This window comes from Delphinus delphis, unplaced genomic scaffold (genome assembly GCF_949987515.2).
Source record: "Delphinus delphis unplaced genomic scaffold, mDelDel1.2 scaffold_48, whole genome shotgun sequence".
Lineage (NCBI taxonomy): Eukaryota > Metazoa > Chordata > Mammalia > Artiodactyla > Delphinidae > Delphinus > Delphinus delphis.
Genome location: NW_027192669.1, coordinates 1,488,879 through 1,506,948, shown reverse-complemented (window position 1 = coordinate 1,506,948; position 18,070 = coordinate 1,488,879). Strand labels below are relative to the sequence as shown.

Here is an 18,070-nt window from a genome sequence, read left to right as displayed (position 1 = left end):
AGTTTTCCTCCTCTGGTACTCGGGTGCAACATTCCAGACGCTTTACTAACACTCTCCCGACTTGGAGAGTCAGCGCCTTTAACCTCCTGTTTGGCCCAGTTTGCAATTTCTGCGGAAGATGAACAGGAATAGCGAGAACCAATGAGAGGCTAGCTGGAGGTGTCTGGACGGGCAAATTTAACTCTCATTTCCCACCAGGAAGAGTAAACAACCAAAGGCTCAGCGTGCCGTACCGGAACCAGATTAGGGCCTCAAGCCATCCTGCGGTGTTGCGGCCAGCTCAAAAGAAAGCGAGTTGAAGAAAGGAGCCCAGGGGCACTGTAATTCACAAACCTGCAGAGTTATAAATGACAGCTATCGTCCAAAAATACACTGAAGTAAGGCTGCCAAGAGGACTTGAAAGCGGGGCAGAATTGCAGGAAACCGATTTCAGGAGGTAGACTGGAATTGCATTGAAAGCATAGGAAAAGAGGCAGAACGTCCACAATGATGCACTTGGCCAAAAAGTGCGTATGCGTTTTTTCCTGAATATATTCAGGAAAAAACGCATACACCCTTTTTGGCCAACCAAGCAAGCTTGCAAAGGAAATCTGCACTACAATGAAGTCTCACTTCCCCCCGGTCAAAAGGGCCATCTGAAAAAAGTGTAAAATCCAGAAAGGCAGGACAGGCCATGGAGAACTGGGAGCCTTGTTATGCTGATGGGCGGGATGTAAATTGCCAACAGACACTCGGGAGAAGTATATGGTGTTTCCTGAAACATCTAAAAAACAAAGCAACAGAACCTAGGGCACTTCCACTTATGGTCCTATAGCTTAGGGAAATTAAAATCAAAAAGACACAGCCACCCCAAAGTTTGGAACGGCTCTGTTTACAAGAACCTCGTTTACAGTACAAGTTCAACATCGCAGAAAGTGAAAAATGGATAAAGAAGTTGTGGTATTTACTTACAAAGCAATATCACTCAGCAATGAATTCTATGTCATCAGGCCCTTAGCAGCACAATGAGTGGATTCAGGTATGATGATTCTAACTGAAATAAGTCACACAGAAAAAGAAACATCATAAGATATCAGTAATACACGGAATGTAAACTTGGCTACACAGGAACTGAATTCCAAAACAGAACAGGGTCTCAAATTTAGAAAACCAACTTATGCTTGCTTAAGGGTAAAGGTGAGTTGGGGTGCTGCATAAAACCAGAGATTGAAATGAGCACAGATAAAGTTCCTTAAGTCAAATATGGAATAGACAAGAGCTACTCCTTGCTCAACGAAATGGACTCAACACCGCATATTAAACGCCTAAGAATGTACCTGAGTAGTAAGTGTCTTAAAAACCAATGATTGCTATGTCTCCGAAAGAGAATCAAGCATGTGAACAGGGGCATAAACGCAGCAGTGATAGGATTGGAGAGGTTCGGTGAGCAAATGAAGACCCTTTGAAGTCATGTTGCATGGTACCCATTCCACGGGTTTCAACTACCCAGGTTTAAGGTATTCTTCCTTCAGCTAAAACATGCATGTGGAACCTAGAGTATGATCAACCATGTGATCGGGAGACGTGTTCAAATATGTCTCAGTTTTCCTCCCCTGGTACTCGGGTGCAACATTCCAGACGCTTTACTAACACTCTCCCCACTTGGAGAGTCAGTCCCTTTAACCTCCTGTTTGGCCCAGTTTGCAATTTCTGCGGAAGATGAACAGGAATAGCGAGAACCAATGAGAGGCTAGCTGGAGGTGTCTGGACAGGCAAATTTAACTCTCATTTCCCACCAGGAAGAGGAATTAACCAAAGGCTCAGCGTGCCGTGCCGGAACCAGATTAGGGCCTGAAGCCATCCTGCAGTGTTGTGGCCAGCTCAAAAGAAAGCGAGTTGAAGAAAGGAGCTCAGGGGCACTGTAATTCACAAACCTGCAGAGTTATAAATGACAGCTATCGTCCAAAAATAGACTGAAGTAAGGCTGCCAAGAGGACTTGAAAGCGGGGCAGAATTGCAGGAAACCGATTTCAGGAGGTAGACTGGAATTGCATTGAAAGCATAGGAAAAGAGGCAGAACGTCCACAATGATGCACTTGGCCAAAAAGGGCGTATGCGTTTTTTCCTGAATATATTCAGGAAAAAACGCATACGCCCTTTTTGGCCAACCAAGCAAGCTTGCAAAGGAAATCTGCACTACAATGAAGTCTCACTTCCCCCCGGTCAAAAGGGCCATCTGAAAAAAGTGTAAAATCCAGAAAGGCAGGACAGGCCATGGAGAACTGGGAGCCTTGTTATGCTGATGGGCGGGATGTAAATTGCCAACAGACACTCGGGAGAAGTGTATGGTGTTTCCTGAAACATCTAAAAAACAAAGCAACAGAGCCTGGGGCACTGCCACTTATGGTCCTATAGCTTAGGGAAATTAAAATCAAAAAGACACAGCCACCCCAAAGTTTGGGACGCCTCTGTTTACAAGAACCTCATTTACAGTACAAGTTCAACATCGCAGAAAGTGAAAAATGGATAAAGAAGTTGTGGTATTTACTTACAAAGCAATATCACTCAGCAATGAAATCTATGTCATCAGGCCCTTAGCATCACAATGAGTGGATTCAGGTATGATGATTCTAACTGAAATAAGTCACACAGAAAAAAAACATCATAAGATATCAGTAATACACGGAATGTAAACTTGGCTACACAGGAACTGAATTACAGAACAGAACAGGGTCTCAAATTTAGAAAACCAACTTATGCTTGCTTAAGGGTAAAGGTGAGTTGGGGTGCTGCATAAAACCAGAGATTGAAATGAGCACAGATAAAGTTCCTTAAGTCAAATATGGAATAGACAAGAGCTACTCCTTGCTCAACGAAATGGACTCAACACCGCATATTAAACGCCTAAGAATGTACCTGACTAGTAAGTATCGTAATACCTATGGATTGCTATGTCTCCAAAAGAGAATCAAGCATGTGTACAGGGGCATAAACGCAGCAGTGATAGGATTGGAGAGGTTCGGTGAGCAAATGAAGACCCTTTGAAGTCATATTGCATGGTACCCATTCCACGGGCCTCAACTCTCCAGGTTTAAGGTATTCTTCCTTCAGCTAAAACATGCATGTGGAACCCAAGTATGATCAACCATGTGAACGGGAGACGTGTTCAAATATGTCTCAGTTTTCCTCCCCTGGTACTCGGGTGCAACATTCCAGATGCTTTACTAACACTCTCCCCACTTGGAGAGTCAGCGCCTTTAACCTCCTGTTTGGCCCAGTTTGCAATTTCTGCGGAAGATGAACAGGAATAGCGAGAACCAATGAGAGACTAGCTGGCGGTGTCTGGACGGGCAAATTTAACTCTCATTTCCCACCAGGAAGAGGAATTAACCAAAGGCTCAGCATGCCGGGCCGGAACCAGATTAGGGCCTGAAGCCATCCTGCGGTGTTGCGGCCAGGTCACAAGAAAGCGAGTTGAAGAAAGGAGCTCAGGGGCACTGTAATTCACAAACCTGCAGAGTTACAAATGACAGCTATCGTCCAAAAATAGACTGAAGTAAGGCTGCCAAGAGGACTTGAAAGCGGGGCAGAATTGCAGGAAACCGATTTCAGGAGGTAGACTGGAATTGCATTGAAAGCATAGGAAAAGAGGCAGAACGTCCACAATGATGCACTTGGCCAAAAAGGGCGTATGCGTTTTTTCCTGAATATATTCAGGAAAAAACGCATACGCCCTTTTTGGCCAACCAAGCAAGCTTGCAAAGGAAATCTGCACTACAATGAAGTCTCACTTCCCCCCGGTCAAAAGGGCCATCTGAAAAAAGTGTAAAATCCAGAAAGGCAGGACAGGCCATGGAGAACTGGGAGCCTTGTTATGCTGATGGGCGGGATGTAAATTGCCAACAGACACACCGGAGAAGTGTATGGTGTTTCCTGAAACATCTAAAAAACAAAGCAACAGAGCCTAGGGCACTGCCACTTATGGTCCTATAGCTTAGGGAAATTAAAATCAAAAAGACACAGCCACCCCAAAGTTTGGATCGGCTCTGTTTATAAGAACCTCGTTTACAGTACAAGTTCAACATCGCAGAAAGTGAAAAATGGATAAAGAAGTTGTGGTATTCACTTACAAAGCAATATCACTCAGCAATGAAATCTGTGTCATCAGGCCCTTAGCAGCACAATGAGTGGATTCAGGTATGATGATTCTAACTGAAGTAAGTCACACAGAAAAAGAAACATCATAAGATATCAGTAATACACGGAATGTAAACTTGGCTACACAGGAACTGAATTACAGAACAGAACAGGGTCTCAAATTTAGAAAACCAACTTATGCTTGCTTAAGGGTAAAGGTGAGTTGGGGTGCTGCATAAAACCAGAGATTGAAATGAGCACAGATAAAGTTCCTTAAGTCAAATATGGAATAGACAAGAGCTACTCCTTGCTCAACAAAATGGACTCAACACCGCATATTAAACGCCTAAGAATGTACCTGACTAGAAAGTATCGTAAAACCTATGGATTGCTATGTCTCCAAAAGAGAATCAAGCATGTGTACAGGGGCATAAACGCAGCAGTGATAGGATTGGAGAGGTTCGGTGAGCAAATGAAGACCCTTTGAAGTCATATTGCATGGTACCCATTACACGGGTTTGAACTGTCCAGGTTTAAGGTATTCTTCCTTCAGCTAAAACATGCATGTGGAACCCAAGTATGATCAACCATGTGAATGGGAGACGTGTTCAAATATGTCTCAGTTTTCCCCCCCTGGTACTCGGGTGCAACATTCCAGACGCTTTACTAACACTCTCCCCACTTGGAGAGTCAGCGCCTTTAACCTCCTGTTTGGCCCAGTTTGCAATTTCTGCGGAAGATGAACAGGAATAGCGAGAACCAATGAGAGACTAGCTGGAGGTGTCTGGACGGGCAAATTTAACTCTCATTTCCCACCAGGAAGAGGAAATAACCAAAGGCTCAGCGTGCCGTGCCGGAACCAGATTAGGGCCTGAAGCCATCCTGCGGTGTTGCGGCCAGGTCACAAGAAAGCAAGTTGAAGAAAGGAGCTCAGGGGCACTGTAATTCACAAACCTGCAGAGTTATAAATGACAGCTATCGTCCAAAAATAGACTGAAGTAAGGCTGCCAAGAGGACTTGAAAGCGGGGCAGAATTGCAGGAAACCGATTTCAGGAGGTAGACTGGAATTGCATTGAAAGCATAGGAAAAGAGGCAGAACGTCCACAATGATGCACTTGGCCAAAAAGGGCGTATGCGTTTTTTCCTGAATATATTCAGGAAAAAACGCATACGCCCTTTTTGGCCAACCAAGCAAGCTTGCAAAGGAAATCTGCACTACAATGAAGTCTCACTTCCCCCCGGTCAAAAGGGCCATCTGAAAAAAGTGTAAAATCCAGAAAGGCAGGACAGGCCATGGAGAACTGGGAGCCTTGTTATGCTGATGGGCGGGATGTAAATTGCCAACAACCACTCGGGAGAAGTGTATGGTGTTTCCTGAAACATCTAAAAAACAAAGCAACAGAACCTAGGGCACTTCCACTTATGGTCCTATAGCTTAGGGAAATTAAAATCAAAAAGACACAGCCACCCCAAAGTTTGGAACGGCTCTGTTTACAAGAACCTCGTTTACAGTACAAGTTCAACATCGCAGAAAGTGAAAAATGGATAAAGAAGTTGTGGTATTTACTTAAAAAGCAATATCACTCAGCAATGAAATCTGTGTCATCAGGCCCTTAGCAGCACAATGAGTGGATTCAGGTATGATGATTCTAACTGAAATAAGTCACACAGAAAAAGAAACATCATAAGATATCAGTAATACACGGAATGGAAACTTGGCTACACAGGAACTGAATTACAGAACAGAACAGGGTCTCAAATTTAGAAAACCAACTTATTCTTGCTTAAGGGTAAAGGTGAGTTGGGGTGCTGCATAAAACCAGAGATTGAAATGAGCACAGATAAAGTTCCTTAAGCCAAATATGGAATAGACAAGAGCTACTCCTTGCTCAACGAAATGGACTCAACACCCCATATTAAACGCCTAAGAATGTACCTGACTAGTAAGTATCTTAAAACCTATGGATTGCTATGTCTCCGAAAGAGAATCAAGCATGTGTACAGGGGCATAAACGCAGCAGTGATAGGATTGGAGAGGTTCGGTGAGCAAATGAAGACCCTTTGAAGTCATATTGCATGGTACCCATTCCACGGGTTTCAACTACCCAGGTTTAAGGTATTCTTCCTTCAGCTAAAACATGCATGTGGAACCTAGAGTATGATCAACCATGTGATCGGGAGACGTGTTCAAATATGTCTCAGTTTTCCTCCCCTGGTACTCGGGTGCAACATTCCAGACGCTTTACTAACACTCTCCCCACTTGGAGAGTCAGTCCCTTTAACCTCCTGTTTGGCCCAGTTTGCAATTTCTGCGGAAGATGAACAGGAATAGCGAGAACCAATGAGAGGCTAGCTGGAGGTGTCTGGACGGGCAAATTTAACTCTCATTTCCCACCAGGAAGAGGAATTAACCAAAGGCTCAGCGTGCCGGGCCGGAACCAGATTAGGGCCTGAAGCCATCCTGCGGTGTTGCGGCCAGGTCACAAGAAAGCGAGTTGAAGAAAGGAGCTCAGGGGCACTGTAATTCACAAACCTGAAGAGTTATAAATGACAGCTATCGTCCAAAAATAGACTGAAGGAAGGCTGCCAAGAGGACTTGAAAGCGGGGCAGAATTGCAGGAAACCGATTTCAGGAGGTAGACTGGAATTGCATTGAAAGCATAGGAAAAGAGGCAGAACGTCCACAATGATGCACTTGGCCAAAAAGGGCGTATGCGTTTTTTCCTGAATATATTCAGGAAAAAACGCATACGCCCTTTTTGGCCAACCAAGCAAGCTTGCAAAGGAAATCTGCACTACAATGAAGTCTCACTTCCCCCCGGTCAAAAGGGCCATCTGAAAAAAGTGTAAAATCCAGAAAGGCAGGACAGGCCATGGAGAACTGGGAGCCTTGTTATGCTGATGGGCGGGATGTAAATTGCCAACAGACACTCGAGAGAAGTGTATGGTGTTTCCTGAAACATCTAAAAAACAAAGCAACAGAGCCTAGGGCACTTCCACTTATGGTCCTATAGCTTAGGGAAATTAAAATCAAAAAGACACAGCCACCCCAAAGTTTGGAACGGCTCTGTTTACAAGAACCTCGTTTAGAGTACAAGTTCAACATCGCAGAAAGTGAAAAATGGATAAAGAAGTTGTGGTATTTACTTACAAAGCAATATCACTCAGCAATGAAATCTGTGTCATCAGGCCCTTAGCAGCACAATGAGTGGATTCAGGTATGATGATTCTAACTGAAATAAGTCACACAGAAAAAGAAACATCATAAGGTATCAGTAATACACGGAATGTAAACTTGGCTACACAGGAACTGAATTACAGAACAGAACAGGGTCTCAAATTTAGAAAACCAACTTATGCTTGCTTAAGGGTAAAGGTGAGTTGGGGTGCTGCATAAAACCAGAGATTGAAATGAGCACAGATAAAGTTCCTTAAGTCAAATATGGAATAGACAAGAGCTACTCCTTGCTCAACGAAATGGACTCAACACCGCATATTAAACGCCTAAGAATGTACCTGACTAGTAAGTATCGTAAAACCTATGGATTGCTATGTCTCCAAAAGAGAATCAAGCATGTGTACAGGGGCATAAACGCAGCAGTGATAGGATTGGAGAGGTTCGGTGAGCAAATGAAGACCCTTTGAAGTCATATTGCATGGTACCCATTACACGGGTCTGAACTGTCCAGGTTTAAGGTATTCTTCCTTCAGCTAAAACATGCATGTGGAACCCAAGTATGATCAACCATGTGAACGGGAGACGTGTTCAAATATGTCTCAGTTTTCCCCCCCTGGTACTCGGGTGCAACATTCCAGACGCTTTACTAACACTCTCCCCACTTGGAGAGTCAGCGCCTTTAACCTCCTGTTTCGCTCAGTTTGCAATTTCTGCGGAAGATGAACAGGAATAGCGAGAACCAATGAGAGACTAGCTGGAGGTGTCTGGACGGGCAAATTTAACTCTCATTTCCCACCAGGAAGAGGAAATAACCAAAGGCTCAGCGTGCCGTGCCGGAACCAGATTAGGGCCTGAAGCCATCCTGCGGTGTTGCGGCCAGGTCACAAGAAAGCAAGTTGAAGAAAGGAGCTCAGGGGCACTGTAATTCACAAATCTGCAGAGTTATAAATGACAGCTATCGTCCAAAAATAGACTGAAGTAAGGCTGCCAAGAGGACTTGAAAGCGGGGCAGAATTGCAGGAAACCGATTTCAGGAGGTAGACTGGAATTGCATTGAAAGCATAGGAAAAGAGGCAGAACGTCCACAATGATGCACTTGGCCAAAAAGGGCGTATGCGTTTTTTCCTGAATATATTCAGGAAAAAACGCATACGCCCTTTTTGGCCAACCAAGCAAGCTTGCAAAGGAAATCTGCACTACAATGAAGTCTCACTTCCCCCCGGTCAAAAGGGCCATCTGAAAAAAGTGTAAAATCCAGAAAGGCAGGACAGGCCATGGAGAACTGGGAGCCTTGTTATGCTGATGGGCGGGATGTAAATTGCCAACAACCACTCGGGAGAAGTGTATGGTGTTTCCTGAAACATCTAAAAAACAAAGCAACAGAACCTAGGGCACTTCCACTTATGGTCCTATAGCTTAGGGAAATTAAAATCAAAAAGACACAGCCACCCCAAAGTTTGGAACGGCTCTGTTTACAAGAACCTCGTTTACAGTACAAGTTCAACATCGCAGAAAGTGAAAAATGGATAAAGAAGTTGTGGTATTTACTTAAAAAGCAATATCACTCAGCAATGAAATCTGTGTCATCAGGCCCTTAGCAGCACAATGAGTGGATTCAGGTATGATGATTCTAACTGAAATAAGTCACACAGAAAAAGAAACATCATAAGATATCAGTAATACACGGAATGGAAACTTGGCTACACAGGAACTGAATTACAGAACAGAACAGGGTCTCAAATTTAGAAAACCAACTTATTCTTGCTTAAGGGTAAAGGTGAGTTGGGGTGCTGCATAAAACCAGAGATTGAAATGAGCACAGATAAAGTTCCTTAAGCCAAATATGGAATAGACAAGAGCTACTCCTTGCTCAACGAAATGGACTCAACACCCCATATTAAACGCCTAAGAATGTACCTGACTAGTAAGTATCTTAAAACCTATGGATTGCTATGTCTCCGAAAGAGAATCAAGCATGTGTACAGGGGCATAAACGCAGCAGTGATAGGATTGGAGAGGTTCGGTGAGCAAATGAAGACCCTTTGAAGTCATATTGCATGGTACCCATTCCACGGGTTTCAACTACCCAGGTTTAAGGTATTCTTCCTTCAGCTAAAACATGCATGTGGAACCTAGAGTATGATCAACCATGTGATCGGGAGACGTGTTCAAATATGTCTCAGTTTTCCTCCCCTGGTACTCGGGTGCAACATTCCAGACGCTTTACTAACACTCTCCCCACTTGGAGAGTCAGTCCCTTTAACCTCCTGTTTGGCCCAGTTTGCAATTTCTGCGGAAGATGAACAGGAATAGCGAGAACCAATGAGAGGCTAGCTGGAGGTGTCTGGACGGGCAAATTTAACTCTCATTTCCCACCAGGAAGAGGAATTAACCAAAGGCTCAGCGTGCCGGGCCGGAACCAGATTAGGGCCTGAAGCCATCCTGCGGTGTTGCGGCCAGGTCACAAGAAAGCGAGTTGAAGAAAGGAGCTCAGGGGCACTGTAATTCACAAACCTGAAGAGTTATAAATGACAGCTATCGTCCAAAAATAGACTGAAGGAAGGCTGCCAAGAGGACTTGAAAGCGGGGCAGAATTGCAGGAAACCGATTTCAGGAGGTAGACTGGAATTGCATTGAAAGCATAGGAAAAGAGGCAGAACGTCCACAATGATGCACTTGGCCAAAAAGGGCGTATGTGTTTTTTCCTGAATATATTCAGGAAAAAACGCATACGCCCTTTTTGGCCAACCAAGCAAGCTTGCAAAGGAAATCTGCACTACAATGAAGTCTCACTTCCCCCCGGTCAAAAGGGCCATCTGAAAAAAGTGTAAAATCCAGAAAGGCAGGACAGGCCATGGAGAACTGGGAGCCTTGTTATGCTGATGGGCGGGATGTAAATTGCCAACAGACACTCGAGAGAAGTGTATGGTGTTTCCTGAAACATCTAAAAAACAAAGCAACAGAGCCTAGGGCACTTCCACTTATGGTCCTATAGCTTAGGGAAATTAAAATCAAAAAGACACAGCCACCCCAAAGTTTGGAACGGCTCTGTTTACAAGAACCTCGTTTAGAGTACAAGTTCAACATCGCAGAAAGTGAAAAATGGATAAAGAAGTTGTGGTATTTACTTACAAAGCAATATCACTCAGCAATGAAATCTGTGTCATCAGGCCCTTAGCAGCACAATGAGTGGATTCAGGTATGATGATTCTAACTGAAATAAGTCACACAGAAAAAGAAACATCATAAGGTATCAGTAATACACGGAATGTAAACTTGGCTACACAGGAACTGAATTACAGAACAGAACAGGGTCTCAAATTTAGAAAACCAACTTATGCTTGCTTAAGGGTAAAGGTGAGTTGGGGTGCTGCATAAAACCAGAGATTGAAATGAGCACAGATAAAGTTCCTTAAGTCAAATATGGAATAGACAAGAGCTACTCCTTGCTCAACGAAATGGACTCAACACCGCATATTAAACGCCTAAGAATGTACCTGACTAGTAAGTATCGTAAAACCTATGGATTGCTATGTCTCCAAAAGAGAATCAAGCATGTGTACAGGGGCATAAACGCAGCAGTGATAGGATTGGAGAGGTTCGGTGAGCAAATGAAGACCCTTTGAAGTCATATTGCATGGTACCCATTACACGGGTCTGAACTGTCCAGGTTTAAGGTATTCTTCCTTCAGCTAAAACATGCATGTGGAACCCAAGTATGATCAACCATGTGAACGGGAGACGTGTTCAAATATGTCTCAGTTTTCCCCCCCTGGTACTCGGGTGCAACATTCCAGACGCTTTACTAACACTCTCCCCACTTGGAGAGTCAGCGCCTTTAACCTCCTGTTTCGCTCAGTTTGCAATTTCTGCGGAAGATGAACAGGAATAGCGAGAACCAATGAGAGACTAGCTGGAGGTGTCTGGACGGGCAAATTTAACTCTCATTTCCCACCAGGAAGAGGAAATAACCAAAGGCTCAGCGTGCCGTGCCGGAACCAGATTAGGGCCTGAAGCCATCCTGCGGTGTTGCGGCCAGGTCACAAGAAAGCAAGTTGAAGAAAGGAGCTCAGGGGCACTGTAATTCACAAATCTGCAGAGTTATAAATGACAGCTATCGTCCAAAAATAGACTGAAGTAAGGCTGCCAAGAGGACTTGAAAGCGGGGCAGAATTGCAGGAAACCGATTTCAGGAGGTAGACTGGAATTGCATTGAAAGCATAGGAAAAGAGGCAGAACGTCCACAATGATGCACTTGGCCAAAAAGGGCGTATGCGTTTTTTCCTGAATATATTCAGGAAAAAACGCATACGCCCTTTTTGGCCAACCAAGCAAGCTTGCAAAGGAAATCTGCACTACAATGAAGTCTCACTTCCCCCCGGTCAAAAGGGCCATCTGAAAAAAGTGTAAAATCCAGAAAGGCAGGACAGGCCATGGAGAACTGGGAGCCTTGTTATGCTGATGGGCGGGATGTAAATTGCCAACAACCACTCGGGAGAAGTGTATGGTGTTTCCTGAAACATCTAAAAAACAAAGCAACAGAACCTAGGGCACTTCCACTTATGGTCCTATAGCTTAGGGAAATTAAAATCAAAAAGACACAGCCACCCCAAAGTTTGGAACGGCTCTGTTTACAAGAACCTCGTTTACAGTACAAGTTCAACATCGCAGAAAGTGAAAAATGGATAAAGAAGTTGTGGTATTTACTTAAAAAGCAATATCACTCAGCAATGAAATCTGTGTCATCAGGCCCTTAGCAGCACAATGAGTGGATTCAGGTATGATGATTCTAACTGAAATAAGTCACACAGAAAAAGAAACATCATAAGATATCAGTAATACACGGAATGGAAACTTGGCTACACAGGAACTGAATTACAGAACAGAACAGGGTCTCAAATTTAGAAAACCAACTTATTCTTGCTTAAGGGTAAAGGTGAGTTGGGGTGCTGCATAAAACCAGAGATTGAAATGAGCACAGATAAAGTTCCTTAAGCCAAATATGGAATAGACAAGAGCTACTCCTTGCTCAACGAAATGGACTCAACACCGCATATTAAACGCCTAAGAATGTACCTGACTAGTAAGTATCTTAAAACCTATGGATTGCTATGTCTCCGAAAGAGAATCAAGCATGTGTACAGGGGCATAAACGCAGCAGTGATAGGATTGGAGAGGTTCGGTGAGCAAATGAAGACCCTTTGAAGTCATATTGCATGGTACCCATTCCACGGGTTTCAACTACCCAGGTTTAAGGTATTCTTCCTTCAGCTAAAACATGCATGTGGAACCTAGAGTATGATCAACCATGTGATCGGGAGACGTGTTCAAATATGTCTCAGTTTTCCTCCCCTGGTACTCGGGTGCAACATTCCAGACGCTTTACTAACACTCTCCCCACTTGGAGAGTCAGTCCCTTTAACCTCCTGTTTGGCCCAGTTTGCAATTTCTGCGGAAGATGAACAGGAATAGCGAGAACCAATGAGAGGCTAGCTGGAGGTGTCTGGACGGGCAAATTTAACTCTCATTTCCCACCAGGAAGAGGAATTAACCAAAGGCTCAGCGTGCCGGGCCGGAACCAGATTAGGGCCTGAAGCCATCCTGCGGTGTTGCGGCCAGGTCACAAGAAAGCGAGTTGAAGAAAGGAGCTCAGGGGCACTGTAATTCACAAACCTGAAGAGTTATAAATGACAGCTATCGTCCAAAAATAGACTGAAGGAAGGCTGCCAAGAGGACTTGAAAGCGGGGCAGAATTGCAGGAAACCGATTTCAGGAGGTAGACTGGAATTGCATTGAAAGCATAGGAAAAGAGGCAGAACGTCCACAATGATGCACTTGGCCAAAAAGGGCGTATGCGTTTTTTCCTGAATATATTCAGGAAAAAACGCATACGCCCTTTTTGGCCAACCAAGCAAGCTTGCAAAGGAAATCTGCACTACAATGAAGTCTCACTTCCCCCCGGTCAAAAGGGCCATCTGAAAAAAGTGTAAAGTCCAGAAAGGCAGGACAGGCCATGGAGAACTGGGAGCCTTGTTATGCTGATGGGCGGGATGTAAATTGCCAACAGACACTCGAGAGAAGTGTATGGTGTTTCCTGAAACATCTAAAAAACAAAGCAACAGAGCCTAGGGCACTTCCACTTATGGTCCTATAGCTTAGGGAAATTAAAATCAAAAAGACACAGCCACCCCAAAGTTTGGAACGGCTCTGTTTACAAGAACCTCGTTTACAGTACAAGTTCAACATCGCAGAAAGTGAAAAATGGATAAAGAAGTTGTGGTATTTACTTACAAAGCAATATCACTCAGCAATGAAATCTGTGTCATCAGGCCCTTAGCAGCACAATGAGTGGATTCAGGTATGATGATTCTAACTGAAATAAGTCACACAGAAAAAGAAACATCATAAGGTATCAGTAATACACGGAATGTAAACTTGGCTACACAGGAACTGAATTACAGAACAGAACAGGGTCTCAAATTTAGAAAACCAACTTATGCTTGCTTAAGGGTAAAGGTGAGTTGGGGTGCTGCATAAAACCAGAGATTGAAATGAGCACAGATAAAGTTCCTTAAGTCAAATATGGAATAGACAAGAGCTACTCCTTGCTCAACGAAATGGACTCAACACCGCATATTAAACGCCTAAGAATGTACCTGACTAGTAAGTATCGTAAAACCTATGGATTGCTATGTCTCCAAAAGAGAATCAAGCATGTGTACAGGGGCATAAACGCAGCAGTGATAGGATTGGAGAGGTTCGGTGAGCAAATGAAGACCCTTTGAAGTCATATTGCATGGTACCCATTACACGGGTCTGAACTGTCCAGGTTTAAGGTATTCTTCCTTCAGCTAAAACATGCATGTGGAACCCAAGTATGATCAACCATGTGAACGGGAGACGTGTTCAAATATGTCTCAGTTTTCCCCCCCTGGTACTCGGGTGCAACATTCCAGACGCTTTACTAACACTCTCCCCACTTGGAGAGTCAGCGCCTTTAACCTCCTGTTTCGCTCAGTTTGCAATTTCTGCGGAAGATGAACAGGAATAGCGAGAACCAATGAGAGACTAGCTGGAGGTGTCTGGACGGGCAAATTTAACTCTCATTTCCCACCAGGAAGAGGAAATAACCAAAGGCTCAGCGTGCCGTGCCGGAACCAGATTAGGGCCTGAAGCCATCCTGCGGTGTTGCGGCCAGGTCACAAGAAAGCAAGTTGAAGAAAGGAGCTCAGGGGCACTGTAATTCACAAATCTGCAGAGTTATAAATGACAGCTATCGTCCAAAAATAGACTGAAGTAAGGCTGCCAAGAGGACTTGAAAGCGGGGCAGAATTGCAGGAAACCGATTTCAGGAGGTAGACTGGAATTGCATTGAAAGCATAGGAAAAGAGGCAGAACGTCCACAATGATGCACTTGGCCAAAAAGGGCGTATGCGTTTTTTCCTGAATATATTCAGGAAAAAACGCATACGCCCTTTTTGGCCAACCAAGCAAGCTTGCAAAGGAAATCTGCACTACAATGAAGTCTCACTTCCCCCCGGTCAAAAGGGCCATCTGAAAAAAGTGTAAAATCCAGAAAGGCAGGACAGGCCATGGAGAACTGGGAGCCTTGTTATGCTGATGGGCGGGATGTAAATTGCCAACAACCACTCGGGAGAAGTGTATGGTGTTTCCTGAAACATCTAAAAAACAAAGCAACAGAACCTAGGGCACTTCCACTTATGGTCCTATAGCTTAGGGAAATTAAAATCAAAAAGACACAGCCACCCCAAAGTTTGGAACGGCTCTGTTTACAAGAACCTCGTTTACAGTACAAGTTCAACATCGCAGAAAGTGAAAAATGGATAAAGAAGTTGTGGTATTTACTTAAAAAGCAATATCACTCAGCAATGAAATCTGTGTCATCAGGCCCTTAGCAGCACAATGAGTGGATTCAGGTATGATGATTCTAACTGAAATAAGTCACACAGAAAAAGAAACATCATAAGATATCAGTAATACACGGAATGGAAACTTGGCTACACAGGAACTGAATTACAGAACAGAACAGGGTCTCAAATTTAGAAAACCAACTTATTCTTGCTTAAGGGTAAAGGTGAGTTGGGGTGCTGCATAAAACCAGAGATTGAAATGAGCACAGATAAAGTTCCTTAAGCCAAATATGGAATAGACAAGAGCTACTCCTTGCTCAACGAAATGGACTCAACACCCCATATTAAACGCCTAAGAATGTACCTGACTAGTAAGTATCTTAAAACCTATGGATTGCTATGTCTCCGAAAGAGAATCAAGCATGTGTACAGGGGCATAAACGCAGCAGTGATAGGATTGGAGAGGTTCGGTGAGCAAATGAAGACCCTTTGAAGTCATATTGCATGGTACCCATTCCACGGGTTTCAACTACCCAGGTTTAAGGTATTCTTCCTTCAGCTAAAACATGCATGTGGAACCTAGAGTATGATCAACCATGTGATCGGGAGACGTGTTCAAATATGTCTCAGTTTTCCTCCCCTGGTACTCGGGTGCAACATTCCAGACGCTTTACTAACACTCTCCCCACTTGGAGAGTCAGTCCCTTTAACCTCCTGTTTGGCCCAGTTTGCAATTTCTGCGGAAGATGAACAGGAATAGCGAGAACCAATGAGAGGCTAGCTGGAGGTGTCTGGACGGGCAAATTTAACTCTCATTTCCCACCAGGAAGAGGAATTAACCAAAGGCTCAGCGTGCCGGGCCGGAACCAGATTAGGGCCTGAAGCCATCCTGCGGTGTTGCGGCCAGGTCACAAGAAAGCGAGTTGAAGAAAGGAGCTCAGGGGCACTGTAATTCACAAACCTGAAGAGTTATAAATGACAGCTATCGTCCAAAAATAGACTGAAGGAAGGCTGCCAAGAGGACTTGAAAGCGGGGCAGAATTGCAGGAAACCGATTTCAGGAGGTAGACTGGAATTGCATTGAAAGCATAGGAAAAGAGGCAGAACGTCCACAATGATGCACTTGGCCAAAAAGGGCATATGCGTTTTTTCCTGAATATATTCAGGAAAAAACGCATACGCCCTTTTTGGCCAACCAAGCAAGCTTGCAAAGGAAATCTGCATACAATGAAGTCTCACTTCCCCCCGGTCAAAAGGGCCATCTGAAAAAAGTGTAAAATCCAGAAAGGCAGGACAGGCCATGGAGAACTGGGAGCCTTGTTATGCTGATGGGCGGGATGTAAATTGCCAACAGACACTCGAGAGAAGTGTATGGTGTTTCCTGAAACATCTAAAAAACAAAGCAACAGAGCCTAGGGCACTTCCACTTATGGTCCTATAGCTTAGGGAAATTAAAATCAAAAAGACACAGCCACCCCAAAGTTTGGAACGGCTCTGTTTACAAGAACCTCGTTTAGAGTACAAGTTCAACATCGCAGAAAGTGAAAAATGGATAAAGAAGTTGTGGTATTTACTTACAAAGCAATATCACTCAGCAATGAAATCTGTGTCATCAGGCCCTTAGCAGCACAATGAGTGGATTCAGGTATGATGATTCTAACTGAAATAAGTCACACAGAAAAAGAAACATCATAAGGTATCAGTAATACACGGAATGTAAACTTGGCTACACAGGAACTGAATTACAGAACAGAACAGGGTCTCAAATTTAGAAAACCAACTTATGCTTGCTTAAGGGTAAAGGTGAGTTGGGGTGCTGCATAAAACCAGAGATTGAAATGAGCACAGATAAAGTTCCTTAAGTCAAATATGGAATAGACAAGAGCTACTCCTTGCTCAACGAAATGGACTCAACACCGCATATTAAACGCCTAAGAATGTACCTGACTAGTAAGTATCGTAAAACCTATGGATTGCTATGTCTCCAAAAGAGAATCAAGCATGTGTACAGGGGCATAAACGCAGCAGTGATAGGATTGGAGAGGTTCGGTGAGCAAATGAAGACCCTTTGAAGTCATATTGCATGGTACCCATTACACGGGTCTGAACTGTCCAGGTTTAAGGTATTCTTCCTTCAGCTAAAACATGCATGTGGAACCCAAGTATGATCAACCATGTGAACGGGAGACGTGTTCAAATATGTCTCAGTTTTCCCCCCCTGGTACTCGGGTGCAACATTCCAGACGCTTTACTAACACTCTCCCCACTTGGAGAGTCAGCGCCTTTAACCTCCTGTTTCGCTCAGTTTGCAATTTCTGCGGAAGATGAACAGGAATAGCGAGAACCAATGAGAGACTAGCTGGAGGTGTCTGGACGGGCAAATTTAACTCTCATTTCCCACCAGGAAGAGGAAATAACCAAAGGCTCAGCGTGCCGTGCCGGAACCAGATTAGGGCCTGAAGCCATCCTGCGGTGTTGCGGCCAGGTCACAAGAAAGCAAGTTGAAGAAAGGAGCTCAGGGGCACTGTAATTCACAAATCTGCAGAGTTATAAATGACAGCTATCGTCCAAAAATAGACTGAAGTAAGGCTGCCAAGAGGACTTGAAAGCGGGGCAGAATTGCAGGAAACCGATTTCAGGAGGTAGACTGGAATTGCATTGAAAGCATAGGAAAAGAGGCAGAACGTCCACAATGATGCACTTGGCCAAAAAGGGCGTATGCGTTTTTTCCTGAATATATTCAGGAAAAAACGCATACGCCCTTTTTGGCCAACCAAGCAAGCTTGCAAAGGAAATCTGCACTACAATGAAGTCTCACTTCCCCCCGGTCAAAAGGGCCATCTGAAAAAAGTGTAAAATCCAGAAAGGCAGGACAGGCCATGGAGAACTGGGAGCCTTGTTATG

General features: G+C 44.1%; 1 long non-coding RNA gene across 1 annotated transcript in view; it reads right to left on the bottom strand.

Moving 5' to 3' along the window:
- Window positions 1-5,777, bottom strand: part of LOC132419262 (uncharacterized) — a 555,421-nt gene extending 549,644 nt beyond the window's left edge. The window contains exon 1 of the long non-coding RNA XR_009518163.1: window positions 5,685-5,777. This is a non-coding gene — a long non-coding RNA (uncharacterized lncRNA). The remainder of the gene's footprint in view (window positions 1-5,684) is intronic.
- Between the last annotated feature and the right edge of the window lie 12,293 nt (window positions 5,778-18,070).